The 26,572-nt window shown below is 46.4% G+C and overlaps 4 non-coding genes across 4 annotated transcripts; 1 reads left to right on the forward strand and 3 right to left on the reverse strand.

The window, feature by feature from the left end:
• The first annotated feature begins 1,343 nt into the window (after positions 1-1,343).
• trnad-guc (transfer RNA aspartic acid (anticodon GUC)) lies at positions 1,344-1,415 on the forward strand. The gene has a single exon. It is a non-coding gene; the product is annotated as a tRNA-Asp (tRNA).
• Positions 1,416-10,260: 8,845 nt separating this feature from the next.
• On the reverse strand, positions 10,261-10,342 carry trnas-aga (transfer RNA serine (anticodon AGA)). The gene has a single exon. It is a non-coding gene; the product is annotated as a tRNA-Ser (tRNA).
• Positions 10,343-11,471: 1,129 nt separating this feature from the next.
• On the reverse strand, positions 11,472-11,543 carry trnaa-ugc (transfer RNA alanine (anticodon UGC)). Its single transcript has one exon. It is a non-coding gene; the product is annotated as a tRNA-Ala (tRNA).
• A 2,548-nt stretch (positions 11,544-14,091) lies between these two features.
• Positions 14,092-14,163, reverse strand: trnam-cau (transfer RNA methionine (anticodon CAU)). Its single transcript has one exon. It is a non-coding gene; the product is annotated as a tRNA-Met (tRNA).
• Positions 14,164-26,572: the final 12,409 nt, after the last annotated feature.

Here is a 26,572-nt window from a genome sequence, read left to right on the forward strand (position 1 = left end):
TGGAGGGTTATGGGCTGAGTGCAGGTCGGTGGGACTAGGTGAGAGTAGCGTTCGCCATGACCAGAACGGCCGAGATCGCCTATTTCCGTGCTGTAATTGTTATATGGTTATATAAGTCACTTATCACTCAATAGCATCATAACATTTTAAGTAACGTTTAGATATTAAACACACAGCACATATTTTCCCCGTATGAACACATAAAATCATTGCAACACACCATTATCGCTGAATCAGTGGGAGCCCTGGGCTTGTTTCCCTGCAACAAGACGGTCCTATCGAGGGCTGATGGGAGACAGCGATACTCGAAGGAGGTTCCTTATGTCCGGTCTATTTAGTTTTCATTGCATTCATTGCAGAGATATGTTGGAAATGGAAGCAACGTTTACAGTGCTTTCGTGGCTATCGCAGGATATTGAGCCTTGACTTTGATCCGGAATGCCGGCAGAGATGTTATGTCAAACATACTTTTCAGCCCGCTGTCATTTGCAAGCTCGAGGAATTGATCTTCTTCCCGCGCTGACATCGATGACGCGCTGCTAATGACCTCGTTTGCGTTCAAGCTCAACAGCGGGCGTGACAGGGAATGAGGAAAGGTGCAGCTGACTCATATCGCCAAATCATATCGTTTCCTCGCGGCCCGGTAGCGCATGCTCAGCGGCCCGGTGGTTGGGGACCGCTGTCCTAGTTGGCTGTGGGAATCTGATTTAGAGTGAGAGCAGGAAGCTGCACGGATCGGTTCACCGGGGAAAATGTGAGGGACAGCACTTCAATCCTTGATCCACTGGCCAGCCCAGGGTGAATAATAATTTTACACTCACTCGTCCATTTAAATAACTTCGGGAATTCGTACGCGAATTGTCAGGGTTGGACCACTCGGACGCTAGAAGTGTATGACTGTGGTTCGAGCTGTTTTCTGAATGTGGTCACTGTGATTCCTCACTCTGGTGCAGTTCCTGTTATGTCCGGTTGAGGTCGCCATCCTCCGTCAGACCGGAGATACACAACACCCAGTGTTTCAATGAAGTGGGAGTGATCGCTTCAGAATTCGATTCGCTACATATCGTTTCCCGCTTGTCGCACTAAAAAAAAGCAGAAATATAAATATATAACTGTGATTAAAAATGTTCATTCCAGCAACACGGATTTGGGCTCGAATGAGAGCACTCCCCTTCGCTAATCCTTGAACACAACAGGTGACTGAATCGCTGGAGCAAACTGAGACACTGCTGTGGGAGGGACACGAGTGAAAGGCTCCAGTATTACAGCTGAGAAACATCAAAGTAATTCTGTTCACCCTCTTGTACTCTTAAAGGTGCATGATAGGAGTTACCATCAGCAGTTCCCCGTTAGTATAGTGGTTAGTATCCCCGCCTGTCACGCGGGAGACTGGGGTTCAATTCCCCGATGGGGAGAGATGAATTTTACTACATTATTCAATGGGAATATCGAATTCAAAAGACAAATAAAAGCGTACAAAGAATTTGTGTTTACGCTATTCAGTTCATTGGGCATTGGGAAGGATGGAATTGCTCGGGCTGCTGTGATCCTTCCGAGAAGAAAGTGGTGTTATTGTCAGCCTCTTTCCTCAAGAATCCCCTGAGAATCTATATCTCAGCACCGTTCTTTGTTACTTGTTCGTTGTTACACAGAGTCCATCATTCCGGGCATATTAATCCGGGGCTTTTGTTGTCAACTATCAATTCCCGCATGTTCCCACCACAGTAGTAAGGTAACTAACCAATATCAGTCCAGACGAAGGTTGCCGGTCGGAAACGTCGACTGTTTACTGTTTTCCATCGATTATGCTTGGTCTGCTGAGTGCCTTCAGCATTTTGTGTGTGTTGCTTGGATTTCCAGCATCTGCAGATTTCTCTCCTTTGTGACCAATATTAAGTGTCACCCTGGAACACATCGATTACATCCCCTCATCTTGTTTTAGTGTGCAAAATGGCTCCAGTCCCCTGCTCTGCAAAGGGAAACTCTGCTCTTCAAAGATCTTTCTTCCTTGGGTTGACTGCACACTATCTGTGAACTATCCTTGCCAAGGCGCTACATTAACCTGACTTGCTGTAACTTCCACACTCCCCACTTCCCTTTGCGTCCTGTAAAGGACCACATGAATTGTGGATGCAGCTGAATTGCACAGAAAATTCGAGTCTCCCCAGTGATCCTGTCATCGTCTGCCTGAAGAGTGGGATTGCTGAACGATAGGAGGCAGCTGTCCTTCGGGTCCTCTCTCCACAGAGTGCTCTCAGTAAGAAATTTAAACAAGTTTCAACACCAGCAGGAATATAAACCCCCTTGGCCACTGTACGCTGGAGTTGCACAAACTTCCTGGCAGAGAATGAGGCTAATCAGAAGGGTTCCAAAGGTGATGATAGAGTCGTATGTAACTCCTGCCCAAACTTCTTAACTTTAACAGCTTCTAACGGGATCTGCACGGATAAAATCGACGATGTTTTGCACTATTTCAGTCCAATAATGACACAAGTTCCTCCCCTCTCGGCCAACAGGAAGTTTAATGCTGTTCAGATTTGAAAGGCCATGATGCAGCTTGCTGCCACTTTGTTAGAAATGTCTTTCATGACCAGACTTGTATCATGTAGCACTACAGCAGTGTTGTTAGCCGATCACTGCAACACTGGGGTCATACTGATGTTCTCACGATCCCGTCTGGTAGGTCCCCAGAACAGGAATACTGCAATCCAGTAACAATCATCAGTCTCCTTCGTCCTTCAATGCTGGCAGGTGTCAGTATTTTCTGCTACACACGCCAAGTATCAATAACCTCCTGACAGCTTTTGTTCAGGCCAAAGACTCCACTTAAAGGCAAAGGGGATACCCTTGGCAAACAGCAGTGAGCCTGCCATCCAATACTGTAAGTGCCATTAACAGAGGTTATAGGATCACTGGTGACACACACATTGCACGTACTGTTACCTAAATCTGATCCCATCACCCGGTAGTTGCAGTAACAGACTTCACTCTCATCCTCATGAAGCAGCTTCAGAGCTGAGGATTTATGCAGTCCATGATGAGAAGTTTATTGCCATCGTTCAAAGCAGTTCCATTGGCAAGTGTGATTTCTCTGGGCAGTGCGGTCCAGTGTTCCCTTCACAGCTCTAATCTTCTTATCAAAGTGGTAAACAGAATCAAAATAAGTAATATTGAGGTGGGGAGACTGCACTGTTAACCCACCTTCTGAATGTCTGGGCCCCCTACAGCACACTCAACAACTCGACCGTTTAGCCCCAACATGCATTCATAACTAAGGGTCATGTTTATTGAGTGGAACAGGAGCTGTACTGCCTCATCTGTGACATGAGGTACTCAAAAGACATACAGTATCCACTAACATTTCTTCCAGTATCGGATCAAGAGAAGTCGTCAATTCCAAAAATTGACATGCGGGCTTACATCAGGGGCTATTTTACAACGGGCAGAATTACAATTGTACAAATACTACAGTACAGTTTGGGAAATAAACTTCATAATCTCTGCTGGTGATGGTGGTGGAAGCTGAAACTGACTGTTATCAAAGTTGCCTTGGTACTGTCGGCACCTTTGAGCTCAGTGACCAGACTGTCCATAAACAAAGTGCACCCCTCACTGACGTCTCCATCTTTTACCCCCACCGTGTCCACTACCAACATCCCCATGTTTGTTAAAGTGAATCAAAGAACTGCAAAATCCATACATTTAGAATAGCTTTTTCTAAACAATGATATACGCTTTTCAAAACAAATATAATACCATTCTCAAGTGGGTTACAAGTCAAATGCATGTAAAGCAGGTAATGTTGAAATAAATTTAGAGTGTTTGTTGACCTTACACCCATGATCTGTCTGGGTGTAAAGTCAACAAACACTTTTCCTCCACCTTGTGACGTATGTCAGCAATAAATCTATGACCAATTAAAACATGCACTTTCCTGAATGATCTTGACAGAGCAAGTGGGAGAGGAAGTTTTCATCTGTGAGACAACCAGAACCTGGTACCACTATTTAACAACTGGAGCGAAAGATGAGAGGATTCTTTTAAAATCAAATCAAATCCAATCAAGTTTAATTATCATTGAGACCATACATGGATACAGTCGAAGGATACACAATTTCTCTGGGGCCAAGGTGCATAATATACATTCAAAAAAGTGAGAAAGTGGAACATTATCATGCAAGAAAACACATGTATAGTCCAAGTGCCTGAGCGACATGCAAATTGATGGTGCAGTTCCTGGTAATCCAGCCTGTTATTCCACCAATTGAACAGTGGAGGGCAGCACTGATGGGAGAGGCCAGTTCCCAACCCAGCACAGACTCCACACTACACCACATGCTGTGTCGTCTCACCTGGACAGCAGCTGCAGGCAAGCCCACAGCTTGAGGCCTAGTCCTCAATGTGACCGAGGCCACTGTTGCCTCTTCACCCGTCTCATCACCAAACAAGGGAAACAGGCCTGTGGAACGTCACATTATCAATGTGTAACAGGGTTTTGCAAATGCAACGTCCAAGACAGTCAGACACGCTGCTTTCACTCAACAGCTCCGATGCCTTCTAGTACCAGGCAACAGCACAATCTGCACCCAGGTCAGCTCCTCCTAACCCTCCACTGGCTCCTTGTCCCAGCTGAGTGCAGGTTTCTCCTTCCCTGACTCATCCACAGACTCTTTTGACACCACTACCGGTGGCTCTGAACTTCAAACAGATCCCTGTTGGGGTAGGCCTGCTTTTCCCATTGTTCTTGGTGTCCAGACTGAGCTTACGATCATTTTCTGAATCTTAGTTACCTTCAGACATTGGATTTCATTTTACTCACAGGTTCTTAGGAATAGTCTTTAGATCTGTTTAAGAGTGAGGGATTGGGATAATTATAAGCTGTGGATGAAATGTTCCTGCAGGCAGACAGGAACAATGAGTATGATATTGAAGTGGGACCAGACATGACCTCATTAAATGACAGAGCAAGTGGGAGGGTCTGAGTGGGGACTGCTGCTCATAATTCGGATGTGGGTGTATCTGTATGTCCCTGTGGTGTGGTGACCAGTGCTACATCTGAGACCCCACTTCCGTTTATGCAGTTCCAGCAGAGTTCCCTGCTCTGGCACACAGTGCCTGCAAACAACAAATGCAAGTCTGCTGTCTGCCTTCTTCACCCATCAACGGACCTGCTGACTGCTGTCAGGGACCTGTCCTCATGCTCTCCAGGGTCCCTCTGCCCCTGCACACTTCTCCATATTCTCCCATGTACTGTGTGCCCCCGGCCTTGTTTGTCCTCCCCACCTACAATTCCATGTGCCTCCTGCCTGCCCACCTGCTCAATCCACTGACGCTTTCCTCCTCATAGTCACCCACATGGACAAATATTGTCACATCTGCAAACTCCTTCATCAGGTGCCCACACAGACAGCAGAGTTTCCCTTCCCATCAAAAGCAGGGCCTTGGTACTGGTCCCAGAGAGCCCCACTGCAAAGAGGCACTAAAACACTTGTCAAGAGTTCCCCTCACTCCCTCTCACTGAGACAGAGTGGGATCCAACGTCACTTTGCCTTAGATCCTATGGGATCACTCTACCCTGTGGGATTTGTTTAACACGCTGCTGACATCCATGTGGATGACATCAAGTAAACCGTACAGACATCAAACAGTTGAGCATTAGAACAGGGCATTTAGCCGACTATGATTCCAAATTAAACTGATCCCTTCTGCCTGCACAGGATCCATATCCCCCAAATCCTGCAAATTGATCTGGTATTAAAAAGCTGACAAATTTGCTACCACTCCCATCCCAGGCAGTGTAATCCATGCACCCACCACTCTGTAAAACACCTACTTTAAATTTTACTCCTCTCCCCTTAAAGCTATGTCCTCAAGTATGTGATGTGTGAACTCTCAGAAAAAAAAAAAAGATGCGCACTGTTGAATCTATCAATGCTTTTCAGAGTTTTATGGAATCCTGTCAGGTCTCTCCTCAGGTCCAATGCTCCAGAAGAAGCAATCCAATTTTGTCCTTCTGGTCCTCACAGCACATCCTCCCCAGTCCAGGCAGCATCCTGATAAATCTCTCCTGAACCCTCTGCAAAGCCTCCACATTCCTCCTGCAACTAGAACTGCACATGACACTCCAAATGTAGCCTGAGCAGAAACTCTACATCTGAGTCAGGACTTCCTGACCCTTGTATTCTGTGTTTCTAATTATGACGGCGAACATACCGTACACCGTCTGTCTGTGTTGCAACTTAGACCCCCTGATCAATCTGTGCAGTAATGCTGTAAGGGTCCTACCATTAAATGTGTATGTTCCCTTCACATTTAACCTCACACTTGCCAGGACTAATCTTCACTCTCTTCACCAACTCTCCTGAAAAATAATCAAACAACATCCAACCTTCCGATGTTGAGAATAAATCTTCTCTCAGCAATGATTCCTGGTGTCGCTCGGAATTATCTCCAGTAATCCTCTGAGCACTGCCTGGAAGTTGACCGGCCGGTAATTACTCAGCCCATCCCCATTTGCCTTTGTAAACATGGACACAATGTCAGCAGCCTTCAATCCTCCCGCAGCCAGAGAGATTGGGAAATGATGTGCAGAGTCTCTGCTGTTTCCACCCATCCTCCTCTGAACGGGCCTGGATGTGTTTATCAGCGCCAGGTGAATTATCTGTTTGCTATGGTGCTGAACAATATTTCTTCCCCCGATACGTCACTGTCCTCTACTGCTTCTGCTCCTGATCCTTGTCTCATTCAGACCCTTGCGCCTGCTCCATGGTTCGATAAGGTCACGGCTGGTCTTATACCTCAGCACCACCTTCTGCACTAACCAGAGATACAGCTCGGATGGGTTTAAACTAACTTGACAGTGGGATGGGAAACGGAATGAGAGTGCAGAACACGAGGTAGTTTACAAACACAGTCAATGTGTAGAGAGACTCTTAGTAAGGAAAGGCTGATGGTAGGGCAAAATTGCAGTCAACGGGGTGATTTGCAACATAAAGGGAGGACAAAATCAAAAAATGAGCATACAAGACTAAAGTTGATGTATTTGAATGTGTGCAGTATACATAATAAGATTAGTGAATTTGTACCACAGTTACAGAATGGCATGCATTATGCTGCAGGCATCACTGGTTTGTGGCTGAAAGAAGATTATATCTGGGAGCTTAATATCCAAGGATACACATTGTATCAAAAGGACAGGCAGGAAGGCATAGTGGATGGCGTTGCCCTGTTGGTAAAAATGAAATGAAAGCATTAGAAAGAAGTGACATAGGGTCAGAAGATGTTGAACCATTTTGCATAGAGCTAAGGAACTGCAAGGGTAAAAAGACCGCAATCAACATTGTTTTCTGAAGGGAAAATCTTGCCTGACAAAACTGTTGGAATTCGTTGAAGAAATAACAAGCAAGATAGGCAAAGGAGAATCTGTTGATGTTGTGTACTTGGATTGTCAGATGGCCTTTGACGAGGTGCCATGCCACACAGGAGGCTGCTTAACAAGCTACGCGCCCATGGTGATACTGGAAAGACACCAGCATGGATAAAGCAGTGGCTGATTGGCACAAAGCAAAGAGAGGGAATAAAGAGAGCCTTTTCCAGTCACTAGTGGTGTTCCACAGGGGTCTGTGGTGGGACCGATTCTTTTTATGTTACATGTCAATGATTTGGACGATGGATTTGACGGTTTTGTTGCCAATTTTACAGACGATACAGAAATAGTGGAGGGGCAGGTAGTTTTGAGGAAATAGGGTCTACAGGAGGACTTAGAGAGATTAGGAGAATGGGAAAGAGTGGAAGATGGGTCAGGATGCGAGTATATGGGAAGTGGGCAAACTATCCCTCTAGTGTTTGTAGATCTCGTACTGGAGATGCAGTATCACTTCACCCTGCCACTTTGATTTTGGCCCACGTTGTCATCGTCTCGGTCCCCGACTTGCCTTTATTGGGTTCTTCCTGCTCGTTAACCTCCGTGCTGGAGTTTAAGTTAAAATGGTGGAGTTATTGCTTATGGATAGTGCTTTGGGGGTGGGGGTTTTATAGGGACTGGGTGCTGTGATCTGGGGGCTGTGCAGTAGCTAATTGAGGGGAGTTGTGGGGAGGGACAGACCCGGGGTAGAGTTAGGTAATGGGGGTGGAGGATTCACGGCGAAGGGAGGTGGGATGGGGTGGCAACTGCATTTAGGGGACGGGGTGAAGGTTTCTGCGGGACCTTGCAATAGGGGGCAGGTCTGAAACAGGAATCAAACTGCTGCTGATATTAGGTAAATTTGGCCCCTTGATGGGGTGAGGGCTTGGGTTTAAGGGGGTGTGTATGAGGGTTGGAGATGTTACGTTTAGGGGTAGGGCAAAGGACTGTCAGGTAAGCCCTTTTGTGGGGTGTGGCTTGGGTTATTTGGGTGCTGTCCGGTTTAGTTTGGGTGCGCAGTCCATTGGAAGTTAGAATTAGGGTGAAGTGTAGGGTTGGGAATGTTTATCAGGTGTCGTGGTGCTGGTGATGTGGGGTGAAACTGGCTCCCTGGTGGGGAGAGGGCCCGCGTTTATGGGGGTGTGCAGGAGGGTTGGAGGTGTTATACTTAGGTGTATGGCTGGGTGGAGGGGCCACAGGACTTTGTGGTGGTGGGAGGAGTTGAAAGAGCACCCGGTCTGATGATGAAGTGGCGTGAACTTGGCCCCCGGTGGAGAGAGGGCTCAGGTTTATGGGGGTGTGTAGGATGGGTGAAGTTTTTATGTTTAGGGATATGGCTGAGGAATATGGATGCAGGCCTCCGCATTTGGAGGAGCGGAGAAAAGGAGCATGGGGCCCAGTGTTAAGTAGGTCCCTTTGTTGGGGTGTGTCCAGGGTTAACTAGGGTGTGTGATCCTTTGGATGTTAGGATTAGGTTGGGGGTTAGGGTTGTGGGATGTCCGCTGGGTGGTGGGAGTTAGAGCTGGTGATGTGGGGTGAGCTTGGCACCCTGTCGAGAAGAGTACTTGTGTTCATCGGGATGCATTTTTCCCATGGGGGGAAGCTGGGGGGTTGGGGTGAGTGTTGCGTCTGGATCAAACTGATCGTTGCGAATCTATTCTTCCGAGTGGTTATCCATTGTGGAGTTATAATTACGAACTTTATCCCTCTCTATTCTGTTTAGGTGTTTCTATTTGGGAAATTAGGTTCGGTTCTAGTTGTTCGGCTCTATTTCCAAAGTAAGACATACCTTTCCTATTTAGTGGTCACCTGTCTGAACTTTGTTTCTGGGTGGGTGAATGAAGGGGATTTTCCTCTTTTTCCCTACTCTGGTTTTCTCAATAATTTTCTTAATTATTGGGTGCAGTGTTGGCCAAATGAAAAACACAACATTAGTCCCAACAAGTCCGTTAGTTTCAAGGACTCCGCTGCAGGAAATGCAATTTCCGGTCATATCGAACGGACAGATTCCTGACCAAAGACAATCCCGCTCCTTTCCCTCCTCCATCGGGCAGAAAGCACAAAAGCCTGAAAGGACGTGTCAGAAACTCATGGATAGTTTCAGTCCAGCTGTTTTGTCTATTGAATGGTTTCTTAGTACGATAAGGTGTACGTTTGACCTCACAATCCACCTCGTTATGATACTGCAGCTTATTATTTACCTGCACTGTGCTTCCCCTGTCGCTGTTACACTTCAGTTCACCCGGACTTCTGGTTTTACTGGCTTGAGCTCAGAAAGTACAAACGTTGTAATAATAATAATAATAATAACAACAACAACAACAAAGGAATATTGTCGATAGCATGAAATGTCGAGTTTGAAAGTGAGTTGTGGAAACAGTATTGGTGTGAGTGAGGTTGAATGAATTGATCCCTCTGGTTCAACTGGCGATAACATAAAATTAAACATGAAATACACTGGTGCCCTGTAAGAGTTTCTGTTGTTTGATCGTCCATGTACAATATATTAAGTATATGTCAATATGAATGTAAGCAAGGCAGGTCGTGGTAGTGTTCTGTTTTCTATATGTGGATTTTTTTAAATCTTTAAATGAATGTATTAGGCACAGCACCGACGGCACAAAACGGACAGCCAAGGCCACTGGATCAAAAGCGTGCCTGGATAGTTTGGAACACCACCATTTCGGATAACAGCCGAACAGCAGCTGACCGATTGCATAGTAGAGGCCACCTGAATAAAAGCAAAACACATGGACACTTCCTGGTTTTGAAGGCGGCGAACAGAGATCGGTGCTTCGACTGGCTTTTTACAATCTGTATCTGTGGGAGGGATCAGGGAGTCAAAACCGATATAAACACGTAGTCGGCAGGACTCGAACCTGCGCGGGGAAACCCCAATGGATTTCTAGCCCATCGCCTTAACCACTCGGCCACGACTACAAGTTCTTCACACGTAGATTCAAATCCCGGAGTCAAATAAACAGGGTTGATCCTGAACTAAAAGCGGGGATTGCTGGAAATATTCAGCAGATCTGTTAGCTTCTGTGAGGAGAGAAACCGAATTCACGTTCAGCTCAATGACCTTTCACCAGGAAATCAGTCACTGAATTGGATGGAATCTCAGTCAGAGCAGAGCAGGATCGGGAGATGTAGAATCCTCGGAGGGGGATTAAGAAGCTGTTCGGGTAAGAAGACTCTGATGGGAGTTTCCTTATAAGCTTTCGAGTTGTAGCCATGGATGTGGTCTACAATATACAGCGGGAGATTCTCTTTGCCTGCTGACTGTTATTTAGGTTATAAACACAGGAGATTCTGCAGTTGCTGCAAATCCAGAACACAGAATGCCGGGGCAAGTCACCAGGTCTGACAGCATCTCTGGGGAGGAGGAAACAGTCCATGTTTCGTGCGCAGATGCCCGTTGAGTTCCTGCTACATTTTGTGGATGCTACGTCGGTCAGTGTCGACGTGACCAGCAGCGACCGCAGTCTGAGGTGAACTGGAGAACACACCCGCACTCCGGGATTAATGTTGTCCATTCCCGAGTCTCATTCACCTTTCCATCCGTCCATATGATCCAATGAAGGTCAGAATTCCGTCAGTTTTGAATGGACCACAAATCTCTGGATCTCAATGTGAAAGTGAACTGCTGTCGCAGCCTCTCTCTCCTCTGCAGGGACTTGCCGTCGGATTCCTTACGATTCTCGTACCAGACGGTTTAGCAAGTGGTTAGAGCTCTTTCAATGACGCTCCTGTGAAATAAAAGCATTTTAGAATGGAGTTTGGGGAAGTCTCACTGGCTTCAGTCTCCTCAGGAAGTGGACACGCCGGTGCGCTTTCTTGCTGTTCTCTGTGGCGTTCAGGCGGCGGGTTTGGTGGTCCGCTCTGTCTCTCTCGAGCAGCCGTTTATTTGCGGTAATGAGCGGTCAGCCTGCACCTTCCTAATGAATCATCTCTTCAGTCTTGTCCGCGGTGAGACTCAACGTCAAGGTTTATGGTGCCGCGGTACCGCTGTACGATCATTGTGCCGACTGCAAACCTGATGATTGTCCAAAATTCCAGCTCACTGGCGTGGAGATGCCGGGGATCGAACCCGGGACCTCATACATGCAAAGCCTGCGCTCTTCCACTGAGCTACATCCCCAATTGAAATACAGAAGTGTTCAGGTCCAAACCTTCCTGCATATCACAACTGAGCAGTGAAACACAGACAATGGCTGATAGTCACAGTCATTCGGCCCCGAGTCTGCTCCACCATCCAGTGCGATCATACTTGATCCTTGTTCAGTTCTCTTCCCGAACACCATGAAAATTTTTGTGGAATGAATCCAATTAGACTCCAGCAGAACGATCACGGAAAAGAAAGCATGTGCCACGCTCTGAAGCATAGTTTGAATGGTCTCCTAGTGAAAAAAGATGGACGTCTCACAATTTCCCTCGTTATGACGCTCCACCTTATTATTTTCCCGCACTGTGATTTCTCTGTGACTGTTTCACTTTATTCTGCATTTAATTAATGATGAACCTTGTTCTCAGACAATGCTCTGCGTCATGATATGATGTCTATGAAAGCAACTCACATAAAAAATGCTGGTGAACGCAAAAAGCCAGGCAGCATCCATAGGAAGAGGTACAGTCGACGTTTCGGGCCGAGACCCTTCGTCAGGACCAACTGAAAGCAGAGATAGTAAGAGTTTGATGTCTATGAAAATTATAAAAGAGAAGCTTTTTGTCACATATTGTATCTGGCAAAAATAAAACAATTTAAATCCCCACTGAACTCTGTACGGCAGCAGAAAGGGAACATCCCCCCATTCCATGCCGTCCACTATCCCAGCAGTCAATGAAATGCACAGTAACTGCTGCTGCATCACCAGACACCCTGGGTGGGCTTGAACCACCACCTTTCGGTTAACAGCCGAACGCGCTCACCGATTGCGCCACCAAGACAGGGAGTGAAAGAGGATTAAATGATCCATTTCTTCGTTGGACGGTGTTGACTAGTAGTCGATGCTAGGACACCGATTTTCACAATCTGCGTGAATGAATGATTTCCATCAGAGAGTCGAGGACAATATACAAAGAAAACGTGAGGAACAAATATTTGTCCGATTTAGAAGCTTCGCGGGGAACTCCCAATAAATTCTTATCGCATCTGCAAACGACTCGGCCACGACTACACACTCCTCACAACTGGGCAGGCCAGGAACAAGGGCATTTTACATGGAATGTGGTCACTGTGTCACGGGACGTATGGGGAGTGTATCGATCCCGGGGTCGGCAAAAACAGGACAATTACTGAAGTAAAATCCGAAACTGCCGGAAATATTCCACAGCTCAGGCAGCGTCTGCGGAGGGAGAAACAGAGTTCACGTTTCAGGTCGATGACCTTTCACCCTGAGCTCTGGGCGCGGAGTTGGAGGAGAGAATCTCACTCAGTCTCTGGCGGGTGGCCTGAGCTGGGCGAAGGCGTCGGTTTCATTCTCCTCCTCCTTTCTAACTCGTTGAACCGTACTCCTTAAATCGAGCGTAAGACCGGCCTTTGCTTAACGTTTAAAGCATAGCAGAGGTGGATGATGGAAATATTTTAGCGAACATGGGACTCTGTCACTGAGGGTTCCGCTGAATGGCGCTGAGATACAGAGTCGCTGAGGGGATATCTGAAGAAGCTGAACACCGATCGCGAGATTTTCCTTTCCCGGGGTCACTGCAGACCGGACTGTTCCACATCCCCGATGAACCGATCATTTCAACATCAAACTCCGACTTAACCTCCTTAACACTTTTCTTTTTGCTTTGAAAATTCCGTTTGAAATCACATTTAATATGGAAACAGCAAAACTAATTCTACGTCGGGGAAATGAAACCATCATTTTCCGTGACGGGCGGGTGTATTAACCAGTGATGAGAAACCAGCGCGAAAATAAATCTGTCATTCAGACGTCCGAACACACGACGTTTCACGGGGTCAAGTCAACATTCGTTCGGGGACTGCAAAACCGACACTTTTCAGACATTTTACATTTCTCCCTCTGCGACCGGCGAGGTCTCGGGAATCCTTTCCGATTCAGCTGCTTCTTTGTCGAGCACTGGCCAGAGGACACGCTCCCGTTTGTGCCTGATTGTGCGTTGGAATGAAGAACATTCTCCAACAGGATTTATTGTCTGAGTAATGGATGCAGGGAACGATTTGGAAAGCGGGGGTGGGGGGGGGGGGAGAGAGAGAGAGAGAGAGAGAGAGACCCCTCTGCAAGGTCTTCTCATTTTTTTCTCCAGTCCTGATGAAGGGTCTCGGCCGGAACGTTGAGTGTACTCTTCCACAGATGCCGCCTGGCCTACTCAGTTCCTCCAGCATTTTATTTATTTTCTCTCTTTTCCAGTTGGGACGAACGGGCATCCACCGGCAACATCAAATCTCTTCTTTCTGCAAATGTTGCCTATCCACTGTGTGTTTCCAGCATTTTTTTTATATACAAGACACGGGTTTATTCTGCAGAGAATAGATGACATTAAGATACCTCAATCTGTTAATCTTTCCAACCAAACAGAAACCTCCGCAAAAATTAGAAAGGATAACATATAAAGGTACATTCCAGCCGAAAACCAATGGATTTCCTTGCATCTACCAATGATGGGATGCCTTCGTGTTTTAAAGCGCACTGACGGAAAATTGTTGTTGTTAGCAGTTGAGTTAGCAGAGGATGGTTTCGATCCATCGACCTCTGGGTTATGGGCCCAGCACGCTTCCGCTGCGCCACTCTGCTGTGGGGGAAAAAAACAACATTGCTCTCCCATGAATGATGTGCAACTTCTTGCGTTTGTTTGTGTATGCGCGCGTATCATTCTGTGTGTGTTTGCGTTTGTGTGTGTTGGTATGGGTGTGTGTTGTTGCGTATCTGTATATGTCTGGGTCTATATTTCAGTCTGTGTCTGTGTCTCTGTCTGTCTATGTCTGTGTCGGTGCCTGTATCTGTCTTTGTCTTCTCTATGTCTGTACATGTCTGGGTTTGTGTCTGTATGTCTATGTCTGTATGATGTCTGCATCTCTGTCTGTGTCTGTTTCTGTCTATGTTTGTGTCGGTGCCTGTATATGTTTAGGTCTTGTCTGTTTCTGTATATGTCTGGATCTCCCTCTGTGTCTGTCCATGTTGCATCAATTCCATTTCCCCCTTATTCCTACCCACTTACTTCACTTTCTGTCCTTAATTCTGTCTCCACTTTCGTTTCTTTCTTCCTTACATTCTGGACCACCCAGTTATTCTCTCCGTGTCGTTTATGCTTTATCCCATCTTGCACCTCGTTCCCGATATTTGCCAGTCAATGGGGTTTCTCTCATTTAATTGCTAGCAAGGACAATTCATCCCTCTTGTGGGGCTTCTTATCAATAACGACATTCTGAGCCACACTCGGGAATCACGACGTTCAATCCCGAGGTCCCATTAACGTTCTAATTCTGTCCTGATCATTGAATGAATGTTGGATTTCCAAGCTGAACCAGAAGTTCACCTCGTCTCCCTGTGAACGGAACTCGCGGGTTTAGATGCTGACTTGGTTTCTGCATCGCAAGTACGTACCTCAAACCATCCCTTCATCGGTATTTAGTTAGACCATAAGACCATAAGACATAGGAGCAGAAATCGGTCATTCAGTTCATCGAGTCTGCTCCGCCATTCCATCCCGGCTGATCCCGGATCCCACTCAAACCCCATACTCTTGCCTCCACCGCAGTCTGCGGCTGAGCATTCCACAGATTTGTTACTCTCTGGCTAAAACAAAATCCTCCTCACCTCAGTCTAAAAAGTCTCCCCTCAATTCTGAGGCTGTTCCCTCTATTTCTGGACACCCCCACCATAGGAATCATCCTCTCCACGTCCACATAATCTTGGTTCTTCCACATTCGGTAGGTTTCAATGAGAATTGTAGTTGTTGCTGTAATGTTCAGAACACCACGGCCGAGCTTTCGTCCCTTCCCTAAAAGTGGGGGTGTTTTTAGAATTCCACTACCGAGGACTCATATGCGGCAAGGAACCATTCTTAACTATCCCACGGGTTACAGGGTTATCGTGGCTTCTCTACGACGGCAATGAAAGGCCAACGATAGTGCGGGAAATTTCTTCATCTGGGATTTTCCGCCCAGATTTCAAACTTCACAAACAACAATGTGGAAATGCGGGGTTTGGACCCGGGACTTCACACATGCGCTCCTCCACTGAGCCACGTCACCACTGTCAAATGAACGATGATATCTTCTGTCTGACATTCTGAGCACAAAGGTTGGACGTTCAAAGATTGAAAATAGAAGTCGGAGTAGGGTATTCGGCTTTTCGAGCCAATTCCGCCATTCATTTCGATCGTGGTCGCGCATCTAACCTCAGTTTTTCTTCCCGATTATTACGCACGCCCTTTCATCCTTTTTGTATCTAGTCATAGTCATAGTCATACTTTATTGATCCCAGGGGGAAATTGGTTTTCGTTACATTTGCACCATAAATATTAAATAGTAATAGAACCATAAATAGTTTAATAGTAGTATGTAAATTATGCCAGTAAATTATGAAATAAGTCCAGGACCAGCCTATCGGCTCAGGGTGTCTGACCCTCCAAGGCAGGAGTTGTAAAGTTTGATGGCCACAGGCAGGAATGACTTCCTATGACGCTCTGTGCTGCATCTCGGTGGAATGAGTCTCTGGCTGAATGTACTCCTGTGCCCACCCAGTACATTATGTAGTGGATGGGAGACATTGACTAAGATGGCATGCAACTTAAACAACATCCTCTTTTCAGACACCACCGTGAGAGAGTCCAGTTCTATCCCTACAACATCACTGGCCTTACGAATAAGTTTGTTGATTCTGCTGGTGTCTGCTACCGTCAGCCTGCTGCCCCAGCACACAACAGCAGACATGATAGCAGTGGCCACCACAGACTCGTAGAACATCCTCAGCATCGCCCGGCAGATGTTAAAGGACCTCCGTCTCCTCAGGAAATATCTGAAGACATGTCTGACCTCTCCTCCATTTATTCTCATTGTGGGGAGCTGCGTCAGGGAGAAAAGGAGACGTGACTGTCTGTGGGTCTCACACCATTGACCTGTAAAATTTAAGGAGTTTAAGTCAGAGAGCAACAACAGACTTTCAAACTCAGATTATTAGTTTAAAAGGACGACGTAAAGGCGGATGAACAAAATATTTCACCAAACCCAAGACTGCACATTAGTCCTGAATAGAAACAAGACACTTTTGGAAATTCGCATCCACGTCAAATTAAAGAGAGAATATTTAAATCGGAATCACTTGTCACAATCTTGCAGACTGAAACGGAATGATCATTAACTACCCAAATTAAGATTGTTCCCTGCAGTCGGGAATGCCGTCAACCGAGTCGTGAGAATGTCAAGTTGTGAATTTATTTAACTTGCACGATGACGTGAACGAAATATCCGGATTCCTGGGTCGGAAAGTGACAGAGAGAGACACAGTGAGTCAATAAATCAGCCACCTGCCACAGACGACAGTGGTGGTCTGGGTCTTGTGTTATAGCCACCGGCCACCAGAGGGCACAGAGGAGCTGGGTCTTGTGTTATAGCCACCGGCCACCAGAGGGCACAGAGAGCTGGGTCTTGTGTTATAGCCACCGGCCACCAGAGGGCAGAGAGGAGCTGGGTCTTGTGTTATAGCCACCGGCCACCAGAGGGCACAGAGGAGCTGGGTCTTGTGTTATAGCCTCCTGCCACCAGAGGGCACAGAGAGCTGGGTCTTGTGTTATAGCCACCGGCCACCAGAGGGCACAGAGAGCTGGGTCTTGTGTTATAGCCACCGGCCACCAGAGGGCAGAGAGGAGCTGGGTCTTGTGTTATAACCTCCTGCCACCAGAGGTCAGAGAGGAGCTGGTGCCCGATGGAACCGCCGCAACACGTATTGGTTGAAGGACAAACGTTAGATATACTGGTGCCAAATGAGAGTTTGTATTGGTTTCATATTCCATGTTCTGTCCATTCATTTCATGGCAAAATGCATGCAAGGAAAGACAAGTGGTGATAGTATTCTATTTTTTATATGTGGTTATCGCTTTCAGTAAATAAAATAGGAGCACACACACCGGACAACAAAAGCAGCGGGATTTCCAGAGACTATGAGTGGCCTCGACCACTGATGTTCCGGTAACGCGCAAGGCTCTGATCGATTGCGCCACAGAGACATCCTGAAAGAAACTGGAATAAATCGGCTCTTCTTGGGTTTAGATACGGTGACCAGATGTTGGTGTTTGCACCGGTTCTTTCACAATCCGTGTCCGTGAGACGGAGCAGAGAGTCACGAAGAATATAAAACAAAAAATGAAGAGGCAGGTAATTTGTCAGGATTCAAAACTATGCAGAGACAACATAATCGATTTGTTATCCATCGCCTTAACCACTTTGCCACAATAACTATGTTCACATGTGACAGGAGTAGCAGTGATCCAGAGTCAGGCAAATAGAAATGATCCTGAACTAGAAGCAGAAACTGTTGGAAATACTCAGCATCTGTGAAAGGAGAAAGGGAGCCCACATTTTGCTCGGTGGCCTTTCACTCTGAAATCCATGGGGCATTTAGTCGGAGAAAAACTCTATTATAGCGGGATAAGTTTTCATCATATCGCGATGACAAACACAAAGATCCCCATGTGGGCCTCAGCAGCTGGGACAAAGGAGTTTGCCGTTTCCCAGCTGTCCTGGAGAAGGCGGAGCTGGGCCTTATTCCTGTCACACTGATCTACGTGTGCTGAGGGAGCCCCCAATGGGCTCTCAATGACGGGGCGCCAGGACACTGAAGCAGAGCGCAGGGACTGACTGCAATGGTGACGTCAGCAGGGTAGCAGTGGCCGCCGTCCCGGACTTGTTTCACTCTCCTCCTACTTTCTCCCATCAGGTGCATTAGCACCACCTACTGTAATGGAGTCTGAGGGGACGCTTGATGGGGATCAGATGCGACATCACAAATCTATTTTAACTGAAACGTTCACCAGGGTCCCACACGACTTAACCGTCCCGGCCTGAGGTACCAGTATATCCTGCAAATTCCGCACCCCAGCTCGACCCATTAAATGCCTAAACAGCTTCCAACATTCCAAAGAATATCTGTGGCACATCGTGATCACATGTTCCACCGTCTCTGAGAGATTACAAAAATCACACGAGACATTCCCTTACTACACAACAAGTTCCAAAGAGGAGTGCAAACCCGTATGTCCGACTATTAGTCTCATAAACCACAGATCTTCCCTCTTATTCTTTTCCAAAAGGTGCCACCCTTAGACTGATGGAAGCAAACAATAATATCACCTCCCTCTGCAACTCTTATCCCACAATTTCTGCTATTTCCCAGCCTGGTGCAACATTTGGCTTCATACTTTCCCACATGAAATATAATATCTACCTCAGACTCATTGTCTGCTTTGCTTTGAGCGATGGAGGACGAGAGGTGACCTGATAGAGGTGTAAAAGACGATGAGCGGCGTTGATCGTGCGGATAGCCAGAGTTTTTTTTTTTCCAGGGGGTGAAATGGCTAACAGGAGGGGGCATGGCTTTAAGGTGCTTGGAAATAAGTACTGAGGGGATGACAGGGGTAGGTTTTTCACACAGAGAGTGGTGGGTGCGTGGAATGCACTGCTGGCGGCGATGGTAGAGGTGGATACAATAGGGGCTTATAAAAGCCTCTTAGATAGGTACATGGAGCTTAGGAAAATCGAGGGCTGTGTGCTAAGGAAATTCTAGGCAGTTTCTGGAGTATGTTACATGGTCGGCACGGCATTGTGGGCCGAAGGGCCTGTAACGTGCTATAAATTTCTATGTTCTGTGTTCTGGGTTCTTCCCACACATTTCAGACCATATAGATCATAATACACATCCATCAACAGATCGGCTGTGGCTTCTTGAAGACTTCGATTCCAAACTCTGCAGTACCGAAGTAGTGTCTGGGCAGATCACAACTCTGTTTGACTTAACTTGTTCAACCCATTGCAGACTAATGGTAATGGCCATAAATCCTGCTGTATAGACAGACAACCTTTACCCACCACAACATTAAACCAGGGAATAAATAACCCACCCGGTTACTAACTGGGTTTTTAGAACAGTCTGTAAAGACAGGCAAAAAGGAAATAATACTGCTGCCGTAAATAACCAGACATCCTCTCACCTTCTCAAGAATTTAGAACATAGAACATAGAACATAGAATAGTACAGCACGTTACAGGCCCTTCGGCCCACAATGTTGTGCCTACCCTCAAACCCTGCTTCCCATATATGCCCCCACCTTAAATTCCTCCATATACCTGTCTAGCAGTCTCTTAAACTTCACGAGTGTATCTGCCTCGCCCACTGACTCAGGCAGTGCATTCCACGCACCAACCACTCTCTGAGTAAAAAACCTTCCTCTAATATCCCGCTTGAACTTCCCACCCCTTACCTTAAAGCCATGTCCTCTTGTATTGAGCAGTGGTGTCCTGGGGAAGAGGTGCTGGCTGTCCACTCTATCTATTCCTCTTATTATCTTGTACACCTCTATCATGTCTCCTCTCATCCTCCTTCTCTCCAAAGAGAAAAGCCCTAACTCCCTTAATCTCTGATCATAATGCATACTCTCTAAACCAGGCAGCATCCTGGTAAATCTCCTCTGTACCCTTTCCAATGCTTCCACACCCTTCCTATAGAGAGGCGACCAGAACTGGACACAGTACTCCAAGTGTGGCCTAAACAGAGTTTTATAGAGCTGCATCATTACATCGCGACCCTTAAACTCTATCCCTCGACTTATGAAAGCTAACACCCCATAAGCTTTCTTAAGTACCCTATCCAACTGTGAGGAAACCTTCATGGATCTGTGGAGATGTACCCCCAGATCCCTCTGGTCCTCACTACCAAGTATCCTGCTATTTACTTTGTACTCTGCCTTGGGGTTTGTCCTTCCAAAGTGTACCACCTCACTCTTCTCCGGGTTAAACTCCATCTACCGCTTCTCAGCCCACTTCTGCATCCTATCAATGTCTCTCTGCAATCTTTGACAATCCTCTACACTATCTACAACACCACCAACCTTTTTGTCGTCTGCAAACTGGCCAACCCACCCTTCTAACCCCACATTCAGGTCGTTAATAAAACTCACGAAAAGTAGAGGTCCCAGAACAGATCCTTGTGGGACACCACTAGTCACAATCCTCCAATCTGAATGTACTCCCTCCACCACGACTCTCTGCCTTCTGCAGGCAAGCCAATTCTGAATCCACCTGGCCAAACTTCCCTGGATCCCATGCCTTCTGACTTTCTGAATAAGCCTACTGTGTGGAACCTTGTCAAATGCATTACTAGAATCCATATAGATCATATCCACTGCACTACCCTCATCTATATGCCTGGTCACCTCCTCAAAAATCTCATTCAGACTTGTTAGACACGATCCGCCCTTCACAAAGCCATGCTGACTGTCCCTGATCAGACCATGATTCTCTAAATGCCAAGAAATCTTATCTTTAAGAATCTTTTCCAACAGTTTTCCCACCACAGACGTAAGGCTCACTGGTCTATAATTACCTGGACTATCCCTACTACCTTTTGTGAACAAGGGGAAACATTCGCCTCCCTCCAATCCTCCGGTACCATTCCCGTGGACAACGAGGACATAAAGATCCCAGCCAGAGGCTCAGCAATCTCTTCCCTCGCCTCGTGGAGCAGCCTGGGGAATATTCTGTCAGGCCCCAGGGACTTATCCGTCCTAACGTATTTTAGCAACTGCAACACCTCCTCTCCCTTAATATTAGCATGCTCCAGAACATCAACCTCACTCATATTGTCCTCACCATCATCAAGTTCCCGCTCATTGGTGAATACCGAATAGAAGTATTCATTGAGGACCTCGCTCACTTCTACAGCCTCCAGGCACATCTTCCCACCTTTATCTCTAATCGGTTCTACCTTCACTGTCATCCTTTTTTTCTTCACATAATTGAAGAATGCCTTGGGGTTTTCCTTTACCCTATTCGCCAAGGCCTTCTCATACCCCTTTCTTGCTCTTCTCAGCCGCTTCTTAAGCTCCTTTCTTGCTTCCCTATATTCCTCAATAGACCCATCTGCTCCTTGCTTCCTAAAGCTCATGTATGCTGCCTTCTTCCACCTGACTAGATTTTCCACCTCACTTGTCACCCATGGTTTCTTCACCCTCCCATTCTTTATCTTCCTCACCGGGACAAGTTTATCCCTTACATCCCGCAAGAGATCTCTAAACATCGACCACATGTCCATAGTACACTTCCCTGCAAAAGCATCATCCCAATTCACACCTGCAAGTTGTAGTCTTATAGCCTCATAATTCGCCCTTCTCCAATTAAAATAATTACTGTCCTCTCTGATTCTATCCTTTTCCATGATAATGCTAAAGGCCAGGGTGGTATAGGTGGAAGTCAGGAACAGGAAGGGAAGTGGGTGGTCACTATCGCCCAGATGCTCACCCACTGAGAGATCTGTGACCTGACCCTGTTCATTACCAAGTACAGGATCTAATATGGTATTCCCCCTAGTCGGCCTGTCCACATACTGTGACATGAATCCGTCCTGGACACACTTAATTTGTTTATCCTCTAGAAATCTCAAATCTATTTCCACATCTGGAAATGTCCATGATGGACCTCCTGGCCAGGCCACTTGTCCACAAATCCCCAAAAGTATACTCCCACACTTATTCTTTAAGTATCTACAGAAAACATTTATCAGCTCTGCTGCTATATTCACAACAACTCATTAAAACAGAATTAGTCAGTCGTGACGTCCTCACTCTATTAAGCAAGTCCAGTTTGCAAGGCTCATTTTTTTTTTTTCTCTCGGCAGGTCAAGAGACATCTCGCCTTGTTTAACCTCCGATGCATCTCCAGCTGTCGTCCAGAACGCTCCATTACAGATTCAAAGTGCACTGGTCTGTAGAACATCCAACCTATATAAAACTGAATGAGCTGTCTCTCTATAAATTAATAACCTGTACTAAAGGACAATAAATTGTCAATAGAACATCCTGGATGAGCCACAGTCCTATCCAGCCTCACAGAGCATAAAGTTAATGACCTGCTTACATTTATCCTCCAAACACTTTACATTTGCTCTGCACATCAGCCAAAGCCCGATATATTTAAATACGGGAATACTCGACAGCAAACACTCATACACAGTAAAGTGAATATAATCCGCACTAAGTTTCCGAGTAAACGCACACATTTTGATTTGGACACAGAACATTTAAAACCCAGTCTAGAGAATATTCTTCTTTTGCTGTTAACACTGTTTGTACAGAGCGTACCACATAGGCGGCATTGCAATCCCTTTCCCACAGACCCCATCATCTGCACATAAAGCCAGACCAAGCCCAGACCCAACACCATCGGTGGCATCTGTTAGTCTCGCAATACCATGGATCTGCACCTGGAAATCCAGCTTCTCCTCTCCAGGCCGCAGGCCTGGGCAAAGTTCTATGGAAGGCCGGCAGTTGCCCATGCAGCAAGTCTCCCCTCTCCACGACACCGATGTTGTCCAAGGGAAGGGCAAGGACCGATACAGCTTGGCACCAGTGTCGTCGCAGGAGTTTCCAGATCGAGGTTGAAGGCAACGTCGGGCTGCCTCAGGGACTCCAGCTCCGGATTTGTCTTTAGGGTTTACTCCCGAAGCCTTTCCCATGAGTGGCTATGGCCGCAAGGCAGAGGAGTTTGAAATCAGAGTTTCCCCTTTCTTAGTTGGACAGTCTTCCCAGCCTGACTAGCTCCATCTATCCGAACCCAATACCATCAAAATATCATTAATCCTCAGTTTAAACAATATTGGACTCATAACACCCTCCTGGGTGTGAGGCGTCTGCAAATTCTGATGACATTTCTTCACAACTCACCACCACTCTGAATGACTGGCCAAAAGAAAAAAAACAATGCCCAGTTGTAAAACATACAAGTTACAGTATCCAAGTAAAACATACGAAGACAGGGAAGTTATGGTCGGGTACAGGAACCGTGGTGTACAAAGGCTGTAATAAATCTAGTCAAGAAGAAAAGGAAAGCTTACAAAAGGTTTAGAGAGCTAGGTAATGTTAGAGATATAGAAGATTATAAGGCTAATAGGAAGGAGCTTAAGAAGGAAATTAAGACAGCCAGAAGGGGCCATGAGAAGGCCTTGGCGGGCAGGATTAAGGAAAACTCCAAGGCATTCTGCAAGTATTTGAAGAGCAAGAGGATAAGGAATGAAGGAACAGGACCTATCAAGAGTGACAGTGGGAAAGTATGTATGGAACAGAAGGAAATAGCAGAGGTACTTAATGAATACTTTACTTCAGCATTCAGCATGAAACAGGATATTGGTGATTGTAGTGATGACTTGCAGCAGACTGAAAAGCTTGAGCATGTAGATATTAAGAAAGAGGATGCGCTAGAGCTTTTGGAAAGCAACAAGTTGGATAAGCCGCTGGGATCGGATGAGATGAACCCCAGGCTACTGTGGGCAGGCGAGGAAGGAGATTGCTGAGCCTCTGGCGATGATCTTTGCATCATCAATGGGGACAGAAGAGGTTCTGGATGATTGGAGGGCTGCTGATGTTGTGCTTTTATTAAAGAAAGGGAGTAGAGATAGCCCAGGAAATTATAGACCAGTGAGTCTTACTTCAATAGTTGGTAAGTTGTTGGAGGAGATCCTGAGAGGGAGGATGTGTGAACATTTGGAGAGGTACAATATGATTAGGAGTAGTCAGCATGGCTTTGTCAAGGACAGGTCATGCCTTACGAGCCTGATTGAATTTTTTGAGGATGAAAAACTGGGCTGGGCAGTGGCAGATGGAGTTCAACCCAAATAAGGGTGAAGTGGTTCAGTTTTGTAGGTCAAATATGATGGTAGAATATAGTATTAATGGTCAGACTCTTGGCAGTGTGGAGGATCAGAGGGATTTTGGGGCCCGAGTGAAATAGGACACTCAAAACAGCTGCTCAGGTTGACTCTGTGGTTAAGAAGGCGTACGGTGTATTGGCTTTCATCAATCGTGGAATTGAATTTAGGAGCCGAGAGGTAGTGTTGCAGATATATAGGTCACTGGTCAGACCACACTTGGAGTATTGCGCTCTGTTCTGGTCGCCTCACTACAGGAAGACTGTTGAAGCCATAGAAAGAGTGCAGAGGAGATTTACAAGGATGTCGCCTGGATTGGGGAGCATGCCTTATGAGAATACGTTGAGTGAACTCGACCTTTTCTCCTTGGAGCGACGGAGGATGAGAGGTGACCTGATAGAGGGGTATAAGATGAGGAGAGGCATTCATCCTGTGGATAGTCAGAGGCTTTTCCCCAGGGCTGAAATGGGTGCCACAAGAGGACACAGGTTTAAGGTTAATTTTGTTGTGATGAAGTAATTCTCTAGAGTCTAAAACAAAGAATGGACAGCACCGCAGCCCTTTTCCAGTCCCCTGGAAGCATCCCTAACTTCCAGATCTTCTTATAAAACTCAAAGAACCTGTTTTGGGCTGTCTCGAGCAGATGGAGTATATGATAGATTCCCTTATCCTATCCTGGGCTGTAGTAGTTGCCCTATTGACAACAGATTTCAATTAATCCAACTTAAAGTCATCATCCAAGGCACTCTCAAACGTCTCGTTTCCCATAGATCTTCCCATTGTCCATCAAAATATACTCTCGTCTCCTAAAATACTCATCCCCTATATAGTCTAGTCTATCACAAACCTCCGAAAGGTCTCAGTCCGAAACGTCGACTGTACTCTTTTCCATAGCTGCTGCCTGGCCTGCTGAGTTCCTCAGGCATTGTGTGTGTGTTGTTCGTCAGGACTATGTATCTTTGTAAACACGTTTCACATTCATTCTGAGTTTTTTTGTCGACTGCAGCCAAATTTTCATTCACCACTAATACTGGTTATAACTTTTGACAACATTCATTTTATTTAGCATTCTCCACACGACTGTGAGAACAGTTTCCCTCCCAATTAATCAGCAAAATCCCCTCAAGCCGCCCTTTTGTCATTCCTAATAACTCTCCGTGCTGTCGCTCTTTTCTTGGGAAAGTTCAGCAAAGCTTCTTGCGTGACTCCCCGTTACAAAACACTAAAAGCGCGTCTCCGGTCCCTCTCTATTCCCGCTCCCCGGCCCGTTGCCGAGGAAACGAGTCTCGTGATCAGGGCGCGTTCTCTGTGACGTCACCATTAAACTACTGTACTCGTTAATCGCTGGGTATCACGTGACAGTTAGGTGCCAGCCTCGGGGGGGGGGGGGCGGGGGGCAGAATAAATTGTCAATCAGAGCAGCCAATGGGAATCCTCCAAATATTACAAATAAATCATGAAAAAGGCTCGACCAGGGCGGGGAGAGGGTATGTGTGGAGAAAGCCTTATCTCCACACCGGGCCTAGGGAAGGGAAAATAACAAATGCTTACCAAGGGAAATAAAGAGCGAAATATAAAACTAAACTGAGATATACAGTGTTCTTTCTGGACTGTCGGTGAGGTCAGAAATAGACGCCGATTTGGGTGGAACCCTCATCAGGACAATGTTAATGCAGAGATTTGAAATATTAGCTGATTTCTCGCTGACAATTTTAATTACATCGGGAATGAACAGTGAGTCTAGTGGGTGGCGTGGCAGGTAATGACAGAAACTAAAGAGATATTAGATTAACAAAGAGGTTTCAGGAACCAGCGTGATATTGGTTTCCCACACCGCTGGAGGACTGTCTGCAGTTCTGGTGGACACACTGTCGGACGAACATGATTGCACTGTAGTCCGTGACCTGGTGCTCTGGTCCCCATCCCCCCGCCAGTCCCAGGGAGCAGCAATGAACCTTCCTGACAGTGTAGAGCAGATTCACCAGGATGTTGTTTGGCATGTGGCCTTTCCGCGATGAGGTAAAACTGGATGGTTTGGCTTTGTTTCCCTCGGAAAGGAGGAGAAGCTGAGGAGCTGAGAGTGACTCTGGGGCTCACTGTGTAAGAGCCATGTCAGGCATGATGACAGCGCTGGGTAACTCGATTGTTACCGAATATCCACAAAACGATGCTGTTCAAAGCTCAAAGTACATTCATGATGAATTATATGTGCCACACACAATCTGGAAATTAGTCTCCCTATAGGCAGACAGAGAACAGAGAACCCTAATGGAATCCATTAAAAAACAGA

The sequence above is a fragment of the Mobula birostris genome, chromosome 28 (genome assembly GCF_030028105.1).
Source record: "Mobula birostris isolate sMobBir1 chromosome 28, sMobBir1.hap1, whole genome shotgun sequence".
Lineage (NCBI taxonomy): Eukaryota > Metazoa > Chordata > Chondrichthyes > Myliobatiformes > Myliobatidae > Mobula > Mobula birostris.